The sequence below is a fragment of the Rattus norvegicus genome, chromosome 19 (assembly GCF_021556685.1).
Source record: "Rattus norvegicus strain SHRSP/BbbUtx chromosome 19, alternate assembly SHRSP_T2T, whole genome shotgun sequence".
In the NCBI taxonomy this organism is placed as follows: Eukaryota; Metazoa; Chordata; class Mammalia; order Rodentia; family Muridae; genus Rattus; species Rattus norvegicus.
The window spans coordinates 40,864,343-40,881,630 of record NC_141552.1 but is presented as its reverse complement, the minus strand read 5'-3'; the positions used below and the strand labels follow the sequence as shown (position 1 = coordinate 40,881,630).

At 40.9% G+C, this 17,288-nt stretch overlaps 1 long non-coding RNA gene across 5 annotated transcripts in view; it reads left to right on the top strand.

The window, feature by feature from the left end:
• The window catches only part of LOC147999408 (uncharacterized), a 101,803-nt gene that overhangs the window by 77,473 nt on the left and 7,042 nt on the right, over positions 1-17,288 (top strand). Inside the window, exon 6 of one of the 5 annotated variants that reach the window (XR_015644071.1) lies at positions 13,581-14,318. The exons of the other annotated variants lie outside the window; for them this stretch is intronic. This is a non-coding gene — a long non-coding RNA (uncharacterized LOC147999408). Of the gene's footprint in view, positions 1-13,580; positions 14,319-17,288 lie in introns of those variants that run through there. 5 annotated transcript variants of the gene reach the window in all.

Below are 17,288 nucleotides of genomic sequence, written 5' to 3'. Positions count from 1 at the left end.
GTGTGCTCTCCTCTTCCCCTTCTACTATGTTCTCTGAGCCATGGGCAGGGATGGGGGAGTGTATAAACATCCTATTTGTGGCTGAATACTCAACTGTCATTTATTCTAAGCATCTTGAGCAGTAGTAAGTCTGTGTAAGGACCACCATTTATTGCAAAGAGAACTTTCTGTAATTAAGCATGAGAGTATCACTTATCTACAGATGCAAGCATTAATATTTAGACCCTGGTATAATGTTAACTTTGCTAAGCATCACAAATGAGATTCTATTCTAGAAACTATGATTTCCCCAACCATGGGTTTTCAACTGGGCTACAGTACCAAGTATATATTCCACCTGTGGAACAAACATTGGTTAATCCCATAATAGTTGAGCCCCTACTACACTAATGGACACCTCTTGTCTGGCAGATTGTCCCTGTAGTTTTCGGGGTTCACATCTGTGTAACACCATCAGTGTGCTTTATATCCCCTTAGCAGCTTACATAGCACCCTCCCAGCACTATGAAAGCTACCCATCAGGAAGGAGACTCCTACCCAGCTAATCAGTTTCAGCTGGATTTCCCTCTTAATGGCCCTTTATAGTCTCCCTTCCTATGTGACCCAACATCATTGTGACTATTAAATAAATCCTTTAGAATATAGGAATGGGCCTTTAGTTTCCACCAAATGTTAAAGATGCTATCAGATAGCATCTGAGACCTATATCGGAAATTTCACAAGCACAGATTTAATTCTTGCTGAGAATCTTAGAATCACTGCCTATTCTTAACAGTAAAAGTCCATGCTCACTAAGTCTGTAGACTGCACCCTCTGAATGGTGCTTGTTCCCACCTTTCCCTATTAGAATATCTTAGTATAATTAGTTTCCCTCTCCCCATGCCGTGAACTAAGCCTTTGCCACATGGATCTGTGGGTGCTATCCAGACCCAGATTATATCAAAAAGAAAATTGTCCGAAAATATAGCTGCAAACTATGACACCTTAGATACTGTTAGCAGAGGGAGTCTCTCAAATGCAAACATTCTGATTTGCATACAGAGTAATATCACATTTTCTCCCTGTAAGACTTTTTATTTTCTGATAATATAGTCATTTTTGAGTGGTACCTTACTTCAGACAAGTTTGAGAACTTTAAATGTTCTAAATTTGGCCTGTGTTTTCTTATGTATTTGTCTCTATGGCAAAATACACACTGGTGTTTCAATTATAGTGGATTCTCCAGCTCTTTTTTTTTTTATTTTATTTATATGAGTACACCGTAGCTGTCTTCAAACACACCAGAAGAGGGCATCAGATCCCATTACAGATGGTTGTGAGCCACCATGTGGTTGCTGGGATTTGAACTCAGGACCTCTGGAAGAGCAGTGAGTGCTCTTAACCACTGAGCCATCTATCCAGCCCCTCTCCAGCTCTTTTAAACCTACCAAACACATATTCTTTTTTGTTGCCAAGTCTATGTAGCTTGTTCCAGATGAAAACATTTACTTTCACTGACCATATTGTGTCTCTTTTTATATAAGTCTTACATTATCTATTAAAATATATTTGTGCTGGGCATTTTGTGTTTCTAAAGTTTGAGCCCAAACAGTTAGAACTTGTTTATTTTTCATTTCAGTTTTTTTTGATTACACACTTTTAATATTTTTCCAACTAAGTTAAAGATTAAGGAAGCACTGTTAAATGTCACAAGCAAGGATATAAAATCCACAGAAAACATTTGAATTATAACTGCATAGTCTAGGTCATTCTGCTCTAAGAGGCAAGTGTCTAGAGACTTAGACTTCCTGACAGCATAAGACAAACAGTAACTCAAGTAAAGCCTTCTCCTTTCACCAAAATTCTTCTCCTGTAATGTATAGTGTAACACAGAGAGAGCCAGTCAATGACCCAAGTTATTCTTGATAGTCAGTACAACAACTCGGCTCTCACCCCCGCAACACACTTTTTTCAATGTATAAAGCCCAACACTCAGTACTACATTCAGGCAACTATCATAGGAGGTTCTTCACTTTGGCCAAGATAAACTTTCTTCTGACATTCATCACCCATCAGCTTTTCTTGTGGTTGACAAGAAGTGCTTCTTTTTTAAAAAAATTCAGGATCCTATTAATGAAGCTTTTAAGTATTCTTAATGAGAATAAATTACCATCTTCAGAGGGAATATTTCAAAAATAATAATCAAAAGTAATTTTGAACTATTTTTGAATAAAGAACATGATTAAGCCAATTTCTCAAAAACTGTAAGAAGTGTTTTCTCATGTGATTTTAAAAATTAACTCTTAAGATTTTAAGCCAAAAGTATGTGACTTAAACTAAGTCCTACTTCCAAGGCCTTTCAAAGACCATAGTGGTGAAGGCAAATGAGATTAATATGCCTTTTAACAAAATAATTGTTTATTTATTGGTGTCTGGGAAGTACTCTGGTACATCTCTGTCTTCTGTGATGATACAACAAATATATGTCCATTAAATTTTTTAAATATTCCATTTCTTAAAACATGAATGGCCAACGGGGATTTCATCTCTCAATGTAGTTAGCTCGATGCGTTTTCAGCTTTGTTAAACTGCTCTACAACAACTCGGGGTTCCAGTGTTCAGACACTTCCCAGCTAAATGACTGCTTTAATTTTCCCAGTGCCTGGGCCTTGTGCACTGTATGCTAGTCCAGTTTAACACCCGGTTCAAATCTGATGACATAACATTTTTTCTATACCCAAAGACTCTGATAAGCAAAAGACATTCTTCAAAATTCTTTTTAGAGATGTCTGAAATCTGATTTCACTATGTTAACTGCACTTCCATGTGTATTTTTAAAAAGAGGAAATTAAAAATTCAGAATATGCAGCATCAAGTGACACTTCACAAGGACATGTTGAAGGTCTTAGTAAACATGGAATTCAATATAAGTGACAGTTTTGGTGGGTATAGAACTTATCGTCACCATAGAAATTCCCTTTGTACCAGGTAAACCCTGATCTAAAGAAAACACCCAAGATTTGTTTCCTGTATTCTTTATTGCTATGTCAATGGAACTTTACAATTTTCCGTATTCTTGGTTGCTATGTCAATGGAACATTACAATTTTCCGTATTCTTGGTTGCTATGTCAATGGAACTTTACAATAGATCTATGTTGAGTCTCTGTTCATTCAACATAATGACACTGGTAAATTTCTGGTTAATATCCAAACTGACCTGTCACTGTGCATGTTTTATTACAGTAAGTGTCTAATATGGCCACATCACATTTTGCTACCCTAGTTCCATTTTCTTTTTAACTCTGGGTTGTTGTCTGTCCCGGGCTATGATGCAAAACATAAACTAGAAAGCTAAGTGTAATAAAATATAAAGCATTGTAGCTATGAGTGTAGTTGCTAAGTTGTGTTTGAGTATATCTGAGCTTAAGAGGTTTCCCTTCGAGCATCTGTGGTCCTTATGATATTTGGTGTCTCTGAAGGAATGAATGGGAAGGGAAGGATCTCTGCGTCTAGCATTAGTTACGTTTCTCATTGCTATGACAATATTAACTTAAGGAAGAAGGAATTTGTTCTGGCTCCTGGTTTAGGGGACTAACTTCCAACATGGTCACAAAGCAACTGGTCGATCCCAAACATCCTTGGTAAGCAGAGAGATGAAAGGTGGTGGGTGCCAGACTTTGCTGCCTCCCTCTACTCCTTTATTCAGTCTGCACATCCAGCTCATGTGTAGAATGGCCTTTCCCTTTTTAGTCACATATATCTGGGTTCGCCAAGAGGTATATCTCCTAGGTGTCTTCAATTCCATTCAAATTGACAGTCACAATTAACTGCAACTACCCAACAAGCAGGAATATAAATATCTGTCAGTGTAGTCCCTTCAACTGGTGCAGAGTTGATTCCCACACTTCTCTGAAAATTAGTGTTCAGTCTCCTTTCATGTGCTTGTTAGACACTTGTCTATCTTCCTTGGGGGAAGTAGCTCTCTTATGCCTACTGGCTTACTTGTTTTCTTCTTATTGAATTATAAAATGCATTTATGTTCTGTAGAAAACATTATCAAATACTTGTTAAGATTATTTCCTCCAGAAGCTTGTCTGATTTTGCTTGTCGTCATCGGTGGTGGTGGTGGGGGTTGTGGGGGTGGTTTGTTGGTTGTTTTGTTTTTGAGATGGTGTCTCCTACATAGTTCTGGCTGTCCTGGAATTCACTCACTATCTGACCAGGCTTACCTCAAACCTACAGACATCTGTCTGTCTGTGTCTCCTCAGGGCTTGGATTAGAGATATATGCCACCATGCCTGCCTTCTATTTATTTTCTTAATGGTAAACTTTCATGAGCACAAATTTTTTGTTGAATTTTAGTTTCAAGGCTTTTACTTAACAGTACTGCAGAAAGCTTTTCTCAACAGTGGTAGAGACTATTTTACATAAGCCTTCTGGAAGTTCTTTAGATTTTAGCTTCTGATCCAAACGTATAATTCACGTCAAAGTACGTTTTATTTATAGCATGGGATGGTGCTCTTTTCTTAATAAGTAAAAGGAAGCACTGTTGTTGAAAACATGTTGATTTATCCAAAGAATTGCTTTGCTATTCCAATTTAAAGCCATTTGCTTTGGAAATGCAAGGCCATTTCTGTGTTCTACAGAAAGTTTAAGGCTGCTACCTGGTCTCCAGTACAATGCCTGGGCATGAGTATAATTTCCTGAACTTTTCTCCTCTGTGACTCTGATGGCTGACTGGTGGGTGACTCTCATCACTTTAGATCAGTCTTGTAAAATGTCTCAGTTCCACCTGATACAGTCAGACCTTAGCAAGTTACATCTGCACTTGCCACAGAAGAGCCTTTTGACCGTTCCATCCCACGGTAAATCCAGGCTACTGTTAGCTCCCCTTCATTATCAAGCCTGCATTATGGGATGGCATCTCTCAGTCCTTCTGTGTTGCCTTCAGACTGCATTAGGCAGGAGTCTTTAGAGAGTTCTCTCAGGTCCCTGACTTATCATTAGGCTTTCTGGGGAGTGAAGTCCTACACTAACATAGTCAACAGTACAGTGTTTCCTGTATACTGAATTCCAAGATTTCAAAATACTCCTCTTTCCAGCTGAAAGTCCAGTTGTTTTCCTGTCACATGTGGCAACTTCTGCTATTTTATGGAAGATGGAGGTATGGGTTGGTTCCAGGTCATGAACATATCAAAACAGCTATAAGCTCTTTAAAATATCCACATTTGTGTTACTCAGAACTGGTTTAGGATCCTTCTCTTACCTGTACAAGTAAATGTTGTTGTAAAAATATAAAAATAAAAGAAGTATTATTGTCTTTTACCACACTAGGTCCACACCGCGGTGCCCCAAGATATCTGCTAGATATCTTGGCGGAAACACATCCCAACTCCTCAGCCGCCCAGAGTCTTCTGCCGCCGCACACTTTCCTACGCTCAAACCCTCCCATGAAAGAACACACAATACAATAATCTTTGACCCAATTGGTAAGATATAATTGCCCACTTAAACATACAAAGCCCAGTACCATCCATCCCTTAAGAACATTGATAACAACCTATAAATACACAGAGCAGAATCTTAACATCACCTGCCATGGCTTCTCCCCTCTCTCCTGTCTTCTGTATGTCTCTTCCTCTCTCCTCATCTCCTCCTTTCCTTCAAACTTCTCTCCCACCCATCCTTCCTTCTCCTCCAATGACAGGCCTCCTTCTATCCTGTACCTGCCCCTAACCTGTACTTTACAAATTCAATGGGGAAAAGGTTCTGATCAAGTCACCTGATTCCTGAGTATGTGACTAGGCAGCTGTCCTTGGGGCAGTGGAATTAGCATCAAAATACAGATAACTTCAGGGCAAACCACAACAAGTAAAGATTATACACTAAATAGTAACCACAATAAGAGGCTGCTCCACATGTTCACTGGGGGACAATGTCCACATCTCTACAACAAACACATGCTGCTTAGCAGTTTACACATCAATACTGAATTACATGCATTGATATGACAGTGTATATCATGGGATCATGGGATATCAAGGGTGCAAATTCTCATCCATTGACAAAAGTAGCCAATAGAGGGAGTCTGGAATTAAAAAGAACAAGGACAGGTGGATCAGGCATAGGTCAATGCCATCGTGTTTGTTACTTGTTTCATGAAAAGAAGATCATATATGTGGAGTATGTTTACTAAAATTGGGGCACATATTGAGCACAGTACATCTCTCTTCTCTCCCTTCCCTCTCCCCACCCTGTCCTAGATGTATTTTGTGCTGAAACATAATTTCTCAATTTTGAATAATGGTGAGATGTTAGCACTTTCATTTTAAGTAGGGAGAGGGAGAGTCATCGGCAGGAAGGGAACAGTTCATGAATAGGCTGAGATGTGCTTCTTTTTGTAATGCCAGCTCACAAGTTTAGATAATCACAAACAACAGATTGCTCCAAATAAATGTCCCGTCTCTCTAATACACAGTGCAGGTAAAAGCAGCACTAAGAGCAACCTTTCAGAGGAAAATAAGTCATAATGTAAGAGGGAAAGGCACACAGTGTAGGGGGAAGCCGAACAGGCCCTGTTGTTTACTTGAAATGGGCACTAAATGGTCTGTAAAAAATGAGAAAATGAGTGAAGGATAAGATAGGGTAGTTTATTATTATAATAATTTATTATTTATGTAGACTTAGTTGAGGCCTTCCCGTATTGCCAAATTATTGCAAAACACCATCTTTTTTTTTTCTTTTTTTATTAACTTGAGTATTTCTTATATACATTTCGAGTGTTATTCCCTTTCCCGGTTTCTGGGCAAAAATCCCCCTCCCCCCTCCCCTTCCTTATGGGTATTCCCCCTCCCAACCCTCCCCCCATTGCCACCCTCCCCCCAACAGTCTAGTTCACTGGGGGTTCAGTCTTAGCAGGACCCAGGGCTTCCCCTTCCATTGGTGCTCTTACTAGGATATTCATTGCTACCTATGAGGTCAGAGTCCAGGGTCAGTCCATGTATAGTCTTTAGGTAGTGGCTTAGTCCCTGGAAGCTCTGGTTGCTTGGCATTGTTGTACATATGGGGTCTCGAGCCCCTTCAAGCTCTTCCAGTTCTTTCTCTGATTCCTTCAACGGGGGTCCTATTCTCAGTTCAGTGGTTTGCTGCTGGCATTCGCCTCTGTATTTGTTGTATTCTGGCTGTGTCTCTCAGGAGCGATCTACATCCGGCTCCTGTCAGTCTGCACTTCTTTGCTTCATCCATCTTGTCTAATTGGGTGGCTGTATATGTATGGGCCACATGTGGGGCAGGCTCTGAATGGGTATTACTTCAGTCTCTGTTTTAATCTGCAAAACACCATCTTATGCTCAACTCAAGGTTTATGAACAAATGATTGGCATGTCTTTGTCTTTTGTGCGCGCACGCGCGCGTCTGTGTGTGTGTGTGTGTGTGTGTGTGTGTGTGTGTGTGTGTATGTGTATGTCTGTGTGCACAGATGTGTACATATGTGTGTGTGCCTGTGTGAGTGTGCGGGCAATGCACATTCCTGAACATTGGTAGGGCTAAGAGGACAATCTCCAGTGTAGTCCTTGTTTTGTACCTTGTTTGAGACAAGGCTTCTTTCTCACTGCTGTGTGTGCCAGGTCAGCTGCTCCACATGCTTCTGAGGATTCTGTCAGCTCCGCCTCGCATCCTGCCACTGGGATTGCAGGTGTGCAGTACTATGCCTACATCTCCTGGGTTTGGGGGATCTTAAGATCCTCTTGCCTTCAGACTAAGTGATTTAGCCACTAAACTTTGTCCTCGATATTTTAAAAATCAAACTGTTTATTTGCAGGATTCCACAGAAAAGTGTTTCAGAAAGAGCAAATACTTTTTGGTCTGTCATCAGAACTACACCATTCAGGAATCAGTAGAATAGATCAGGCATAGAATCTCTCTCCATTCTCATCTCTTCCTACTTAAGAGAAAATTTGGTAATAAATTAGACTCTCTTATTTATCTTTCAGGAGTTTTCAACACACCTATTGCTAACTCTTCCTTTTATATGCAATAGTTAATATTTTTTACACATGGGGATGATTCAGTCCAAATCATGGCCAGAAGCTGGTGCTCTTGAGACCAAGGCTTAATGTCTTGTCCTTAAATAAAGACTGTTATCTTAGCTCAAAGGAAACATGTCTAAAAACACCAGGCTCCTATATTTGCAGAAGCCAAATCTCATGACATCAGCACTGACCAGTTAGCAAAAAGTGCACTTTACACAGATATACAACATACAAGACCAGAAACCCCAGTCCTTAGACCAGCATCATCTCTTCCTACAGGCAGGAAGTGAGCTTTCATACCTAATCTGTTTATTGACAAGTAAACTAGATCTAAGGAAAAGAAAGGATTCAGGCGTTCAGAGGTGCCAGCTTCTGAGCTCCGAGCAATCGGCGTGCTTGCTTCTGTGAGAAGCATAAACCATATACAGTAAGACAAGACAATGCCTCTGGGTTGCTAGCATTCATGCTTCAGGGAGAAGCTTAAGCCTTATTCAGTATGATAAGCCAAACTTTAGCCATAATATCTTTCTCCTAAGTGAAAATACACAGGCTTCCATTAAGTCTGTGAGCATCTCTGAGATCCTTCGTCTCATTCCAGTTAGGACCAGTGCTCAGGACCTCTGAGACACTCCATTACACAAGCTGTGTAGGTACACGGACTCTGTCAATACAGGTGACTGTGCTCACAGGGTCTTTCAGAAACTGTGCATCACAGAGTATGACTTCCTCCTTTATTTCTCTTCCCACCCATCCTGTACCATCAAATCTTCATATAATTTCTCATTAGCATTGCTAACAGCATTCACGGAAAGAGAAACGTAGATAGATCCAGGGAAAAAAATGAAAAGAGACCCAAAAAGACTCTAAGACTGTATGTGGGAGAGTAATCATTTAAAAACTCAATTAGCTACACTTTTGGTGAAATAATAAAGTCTCAATGCTTTACACTTCAAGGTAATAGGACACATCATTTTAAAACCAAAAATGAACCAAAAGCCTTCCTGGAGGAAAGATACATGAATTTAAATCTGGGTTATGGAGTAGCTTTCAACAAAGTCTGCAAGAGCTGGAATCATGAGGAAACACCTGGTAAGACTGATGTCCACTACACAGGCATTAAAGCCTCTAGCCAAGGTCTGGGAATCCAAGCTGAGTGGTAGAACTCTTGCCTGGCAATCACAAGGTTCCCTGCCTTCACAGCCTCCTTTAAATAGCTGAGATTTCAATGAACATCTAACTCAATTCCACTCAAAGCTAAGGGTGCTGACAATTCCTAGTTGAGAAAAGTCTAGAATTGAGAACTCAAGAGTAAGGCTCGGAGAAAAGAGAGGATCTTGTAAGCCTGAGACAGGTGGAGGGTATACAATGCACTCCACTCTAAGTCTTCGTATAAAGATCTTAACAATTAGCAGACGGAATCTCTGTGGATCTGCTCAGCTGCTCTCATGGAGAGTTGATGTAGAACAGTCATGTGGCTGATGTGGAAACATAGAACTAGAGGGAGGTACAGACGTCTACGGAAACATGAGAAAAGGAGAAAGGTCTCCTCTCAACACTGGTGGGTTTTGTTTTGTTTTGTCTTGTCTTGTTTTGTTTTTCTGAGAGGCATGTATTTTAAAGGAAGAACTTAGTTCAGGGTACTCACTGAGGTAAATGCCTCATAACTACAAGTGTAAAAAAGAGTAAGATGAGTTTTTTATCATTTTTATACATTAGTAATAATGTATATTGTGTTGATATGCTAAACTATAGTAGTTCGGCGGCTACTAAAATGAGGCTCAAGATAAAGGGTAAAATAGCTTATAAAATATTTTATATATGAAAATTTATGTAGGAAAGAATAAAGGGATGTGTTAAAAGTTGATTAGTGGTTATCTCTAAAGGTAAGCATGTAATTTTAAGATTTTTCATTCATTAAATGCAAAATTGTTTAATTTCCCATCACGAACATATAGGGTTTCTATGAGTTAAGGACAATTTAAAACAATGATGATGTCCTTCACAGTAGCCAATTCATTGCTACTCAAATCAACTCTGGTGGTGGCAAGGTGGTGGCAGTGGACCTCCTCAATACCAGCCCAAATGTTCCTGGTTCTCCAAAGAAAGGCACCCATGCGCACGCGCGCGCGCGCGCGCACACACACACACACGCACACACACACACACGCACACACACACACGCACACATACACACACAGCCTTTATATTTTAACATGCCTTAAACAGCTCAATGGTGGGGCCACTCCCAAACCTCCACACACTCCCCTCCGATATTCCTGAATTATTACTTACTAAAACCTCTAATCCATCTGGCTGCCTCAGACTCAGACCTGCCACCCCCTCGGGCTGAATTTCCCAGCATCTACATGACAGCTATGTTCTCTGTCCCAGTCTCTTAGCTGGCATGGCAGCTCGCCACCTTCCTTTTTTTTAATTGGATATTTTATTTATTTACACTTCAAATGTTATCCCCTTTCCTGGTTTCCCCTCCAGAAACTCCCTTCCACCTGCTTTTATGAGTGTGCTCACCCACCCACCCACTCACCCAACCACTCTTGTCTCCCTGCCTTGGGATTCCCCTATGCGGAGCATTGAGCCTTCACAGGACCAAGGGCTTCTCCTCCTATCAATGCCTGATAAAGTCATCCTCTTGTGGATGGAGCCATCAGTGGCTCCAGGTGTTCTCTTTGGTGGATGGTTTAGTCCCTGAGAGCTTTGGGGAAGGAGGTGTCTCTGGTTGGTTGATATTGTTGTTCTTCCTATGGAGGTGCAAACCCCTTAAGCTCCTTCAGTCCTTTCTCTAACTCCTCCATTGGGGTCCCCATGGGCTCAATGGTTGTCTGTGAGCATCCACCTCTGTATTTGTCAGGCTCTGGCAGAGCCTCTCAGGAGACAGCTATATCAGACTCTTGTCAGCAAGTGCTTCCTGGCATCAGCAATAGTGACTGGGTTTGGTGTCTGTCTATGGGGTGGATCCACAGATGAGGCAGTCTCTGGATGGCCTTTCCTTCAGTCTCTGTTCCATACTTTGTCTCTGTATTTCCTTCAGATAGGAGCAATTCTTGGTTAAAAATTTGGAAATGAGTGGGTGGCCCCATTCCCCAACTGAGGGCCTTGCCTAACCTCTGGATATGGTCTCTACAGGTTCTCTCTCCCCCTTCCTGCTCCTTCCTCAGTTCCTTGCCAGGGAATCCTAAAATCCTGCCTCTGTCTCCTGCCCAGCCATTGACTGCTGGCAACTTTATTTACCAATCATATCCAACTTGGGTAGGGACCCTCATGGTCAGACATTCGGATTCTCATGCAATTTTGGGGACCAAATCCACAACGGATGTCAGTTAGGATAATGAACACAGCTATGTCCAAAATCAGAGTAGAAGAAAAGTGCAGTTTGTTCCTCTGTCCCTCAAACACCCCAGCCAGTGAGGCTGTTGTGAGTCTAAAGTACATTTCATCTAAAATAAATGTTTCCTGCTTTAACTTTCCCAACTTTAACTCTGTAAGATTTATCGCAACCTTCAAATAAGGTATGGTGGAGATTTCTGGCTTTAGTATCTGCTTGTTTAGTTACAAAATGAACGCACTCATGTTTTGCTAGTACCCCGAGGATATCAAAAAGAGAAAAGACCAATTTCCTAAAACCTCCATGTGTTTGGGGGAAACAAATTAGGCTTTGTCTTGGTGACATGATGGTGTGGCACTAGGAGGGATTTTGCCATAAACTAGGCAGAATGGGGTCACCAGTTCTTCCAAGGGAAGAAGATTCATGGAGAACCTTGGAGTAGATGTGTCTTTATTTATTTTTCTTGATTAGATAAATTTTGACGCAGTAAAGAGGAAAAAATGGCTTGACTAATGAGGTTAGGGGTGGGGAGAAACTAAAACTAAAAAACCAGAAAGATGAGGATGGCGAGCTAAAGTGGAACCACTGACAGCTTCCAATATAGACCGACTACATTGTCATTCCGTTTCAAAGTCAACTGTAAATTTGTAAATTAATCTCAGTAATCCAAGGCCTTGTAGTTCTTCCCTATCTTTTCCTATGATATCCATTGTTTAGTCTTCTAGTGGAGCCTAATGCTGATTCAGTTTTCTGTTTCTATGCAATATAAGTCCCCCTCCAGAACTATTAATCAGAATTGTGTAAATTGTGATCAAACATCCTCTCCTGGATATACAACAACATCCTAGAAATCACAAGGTAAAATGTAATCCAAGGATGTTCTATTAAAGAATTGTGCTAAAATATGAATAGATTTATGTGATAAGGACCAAAATGGAGGGGTGTGTGTGTGTGTGTGTGTGTGTGTGTGTGTGTGTGTGCCCTTTTTTTCCAGACCCTTCTTCTTTGGGGGGCTGTAACATAAGAACTATATAGATATTCCAAGGATGTATATGCCTTTCAAATCTATTCACTTCTTACTCCATGGCTCAATGAAATATTTTGCCCTGTTTTTTTTACCTTAACTGAGGGGTCTCTTCTCTATAGGCTTTGACATTAATTGAGATTCAGAAGAATAAAACATTCAAGTCAAGAAGAACCATGAAACATAGATCACCAAGACTCATAGGGCTCACCTGAGACTTAGGGGAGCCAAACACATACTAGAAGATCTGTTTGTTCATACAGTGTCTCTGTCCACCCTCTTCCTTGTACATACATCTTTCTTAGAAACCTCTTTGGACAAGAGGGCACTGGCTGGAATTTGTGTGGTAAATCCGGGGATTCTGAGATGACCCTCTGAGGGAAGTGTAGGTAAAAGAATCCGACGGTCCTGCAGGAAATGGCTGCAGAACTAGAGTGACATACAAGTATCTGGAGTGATACATTCTGTGCTTACAGAGGGCCTTTCTTGTTGACTTAAAAAAAAACAACTCTGGGTAAAGTAGAGCAGCTTATAAAACACCACTGTGGCCTCAAAATGTCATTTGAATTTTTCAGAAATGTGTGTGTAATGTCATAAAGAATCTAAGCTATACTCGGAGACTACCTGACACGTGCATGGCCATGCCCCTTGATAATTCCTCTCAGAACACAACAGCTTTCACCTTGAGTGAGCCAAAAGAATTCCCTGGAAGATTGTTGAGGACCAATTCATGTGGACACTGCCCTCCTTTTCAGGCAGACGCCATCATCCCTGATTAGTTCTTTCTCATGTGATTCTTGGGGCCCTGGAGGAAAATCACCTGAAGTAACAATTTTGTTATTAAGTTGCTTGCAGAAACACTAGACAGAAAAGATCAAATTGCTAGGTTTTAAGGAAGGCGGTGATGGGGAAAATAATAAATAATGTTCTTTCTCTAAGAGAAAGCAGTTTGCAAGGTACTGGAGATCAAAGACCATAATATATTTTTTTCTCTCCAGTGTACCTACATGAGAACACTAAGTACTGAACAGGGTGCTTGTGTGTTTCTACTACTCTGTGAGAGAGGGTGAGTGAGGTGGCCACAGCACAAGGGCACAGAAGCCAGGATGAGAAAATGGGGGTACAGAGTTGAAAAAAATTACAGCGCTTAGATTAGAAATCATTGAATAACACTGTGTACCCACTTTGTGTTTCCTCTTTCAGGAGCCATGTTTCATCCTCGCCGCCTCTCTAACATATCCATGAACATAGATCTACCAGTGTGATGTTATATACCACTCTGTAAAGCTAGATGTTAGTTTATAGTCTTCCTCTGCTATGTAATTACACATGACATCGGAGAAGTTGGTGCTACCTTGGAGTAGAGTAGAAGGAAGGAGGACAGGTGTAAATCAGAGAAGACGTTGACCACTGAGTCATGAGAGCACAGACAGAAACTGTTCAATACAAGTTTAAGATAGTGCATAGCATCCACAGACTGTAGGCAGTGATATAAACTAGAGTTCATCCTCTTCAGAGCTTCCGAAGCAGAATCCTGAACATGGAATCCAATAACTTAAGTTCGACATGAATCCTCCAGATGAATCCAATGTATGCTGGCACTTGTGAGCCACCATGGCAGGCAATGGTGGCCATGTAAGGTGGGAAGATGGGATGCGGTGTAATGAGTAAAGAGAGTGGAGAACATGGAGTAGAACCAGCATACATGCCAACCCTTCTACTGCTCTTCAGTCCCCTTATTACGTGCCCCCTTCACACCTGTCTCTCTGCCTCACTCCCTACATGTCTGTGAGCTCTGACCTGTTATAGTGCACTTCATATTGACATATTTTCATGTTTGTTCTTTTAAATTTGCAAACCATCTCCCTTGGTGGGCTTTCCTTAAAATGGGAAATTTACTTTTCAAATTTGTGGCAAATGCAATAAATTATTCATCATCCTAGAAATGGCTTCTACAGAGCACAGTTATTTCTAGAACCTAAGTCTACTCTGCTCCCGCAGTATATGACCAGTGAACAGTCATTGGCTTTGACTTTGCCATCTACTAACACAGTTAATGCTCGTATCCTTGTTTTAGCAATGGCATATTTATTACAACAAAATCATAATTATTTTCCATAGAAAGTGTGCTTCTGGAAATGTGTTCTCCAGATGGTTTTTAATCTGTTGTGCTTAATTTTCAGTGGTCAGACACAACACTTGAAGAAAATTGCATGTTTGGACTGGGTGCATCGAGGCAATACTGTGACTTCCAAGGAGAGTTTTGAGGCTCCATGAATCTCCTCCTGATACACTTGCAAGCTTGGGAGTGTTCAGGATAGAGTAGTCATTTTGTTCTTAATGTACATTGCCTGTCTCTGTAGCTCTGTGTCTTGAAGTGACATTCTATTAAAGGTATTCCTGACATAAACAGGATTAGATGGTAATGGAAGAATTAAATAAGAGTTATGCTTAGCTGTTAACCTTGAGCCTAACAGTGTTGAAGAGAAAGCACAGCCAATGTTTTTCTTTCCATTTCTTTTTTTTTCTTTTTTTTTTTTATTTTATTAACTTGAGTATTTCTTATATACATTTCGAGTGTTATTCCCTTTCCCGGTTTCCGGGCAAACATCCCCCTAATCCCTCCCCCTCCCCTCCTTTATGGGTGTTCCCATCCCCATCCTCCCCCCATTGCCACCCTCCCCTCAACAGTCTAGTTCACTGGGGGTTCAGTCTTAGCAGGACCCAGGGCTTCCCCTTCCACTGGTGATCTTACTAGGATATTCAATGCTACCTATGAGGTCAGAGTCCAGGGTCAGTCCATGTATAGTCTTTAGTTAGTGGCTTAGTCCCTGGAAGCTCTGGTTGCTTGGCATTGTTGTACATATGGGGTCTCAAGCCCCTTCAAGCTCTTCCAGTTCTTTCTCTGATTCCTTCAACGGGGGTCCTATTCTCAGTTCAGTGGTTTGCTGCTGGCATTTGCCTCTGTATTTGCTGTATTCTGGCTGTGTCTCTCGGGAGCGATCTACATCCGGCTCCTGTCGCCCTGCACTTCTTTGCTTCATCTATCTTGTCTAATTGGATGGCTGTATATGTGTGGGCCACATGTGGGGCAGGCTCTGAATGGGTGTTCCTTCTGTCTCTGTTTTAATCTTTGCCTCTCTATTCCCTGTCAAGGGTATTCTTGTTCCCCTTTTAAAGAAGGAGTGAGGCATTCACATTTTGATCATCCGTCTTGAGTTTCATGTGTTCTGTGCATCTAGGGTACTTCAAGCATTTGGGCTAATAGCCACTTATCAATGAGTGCATACCATGTGTGTTTTTCTGTGATTGGGTTACCTCACTCAGGATGATATTTTCCAGTTCCAACCATTTGCCTACGAATTTCATAAAGTCATTGTTTTTGATAGCTGAGTAATATTCCATTGTGTAGATGTACCATATTTTCTGTATCCATTCCTCTGTTGAAGGGCATCTGGGTTCTTTCCAGCTTCTGGCTATTATAAATAAGGCTGCGATGAACACAGTGGAGCACGTGTCTTTTTTATATGTTGGGGCATCTTTTGGGTATATGCCCAAGAGAGGTATAGCTGGATCCTCAGGCAGTTCAATGTCCAATTTTCTGAGGAACCTCCAGACTGATTTCCAGAATGGTTGTACCAGTCTGCAATCCCACCAACAACGGAGAAGCGTTCCTCTTTCTCCACATCCTCCTCAGCATTTGCTGTCACCTGAGTTTTTGATCTTAGCCATTCTCACTGGTGTGAGGTGAAATCTCAGGGTTGTTTTGATTTGCATTTCCCTTATGACTAAAGATGTTGAACATTTCTTTAGGTGTTTCTCAGCCATTCGTCATTCCTCAGCTGAGAATTCTTTGTTTAGCTCTGAACCCCATTTTTTAATAGGGTTATTTGTCTCCCTGAGGTCTAACTCCATGAGTTCTTTGTATATTTTGGATATAAGGCCTCTATCTGTTGTAGGATTGGTAAAGATCTGTTGGTTGCCGTTTTGTCCTAACCACAGTGTCCTTTGCCTTACAGAAGCTTTGCAGTTTTATGAGATCCCATTTGTCGATTCTTGATCTTAGAGCATAAGCCATTGGTGTTTTGTTCAGGAATTTTTTTTCCAGTGCCCATGTGTTCCAGATGATTCCCTAGTTTTTCTTCTATTAGTTTGAGTGTATCTGTTTGATGTGGAGGTCCTTGATCCACTTGGACTTAAGCTTTGTACAGGGTGATAAGCCTGGATCAATCTGCATTCTTCTACATGTTGACCTCCAGTTGAACCAGCACCATTTGCTGAAAATGCTATCTTTTTTCCATTGAATGGTTTTGGCTCCTTTGTCAAAAATCAAGTGCCCATAGGTGTGTGGGTTCATTTCTGGGTCTTCAATTCTGTTCCATTGGTCTATCTGTCTGTCTCTGTACCAATACCATGCAGTTTTTATCACTATTGCTCTGTAATACTGCTTGAGTTCAGGGATAGTGATTCCCCCTGAAGTCCTTTTATTGTTGAGGATAGTTTTAGCTAACCTGGGTTTTTTGTTATTCCAGATGAATTTGCAAATTGTTCTGTCTAACTCTTTGAAGAATTGGATTGGTGTTTTGATGGGGATTGCATTGAATCTGTAGATCGCTTTTGGTAAAATGGCCATTTTTACTATATTAATCCTGTCAATCCATGAGCATGGGAGATCTTTCCATCTTCTGAGGTCTTCTTCAATTTCTTTCTTCAGAGTCTTGAAGTTCTTATTGTACAAATCTTTTACTTGCTTGGTTAAAGTCACACCGAGGTACTTTATACTATTTGGATGTATAATGAAGGGTGTCGTTTCCCTAATTTCTTTCTTGGCTTGTTTCTCTTTTGTGTAGAGGAAGGCTACTGATTTATTTGAGTTAATTTTACACCCAGCCACTTTGCTGAAGTTGTTTA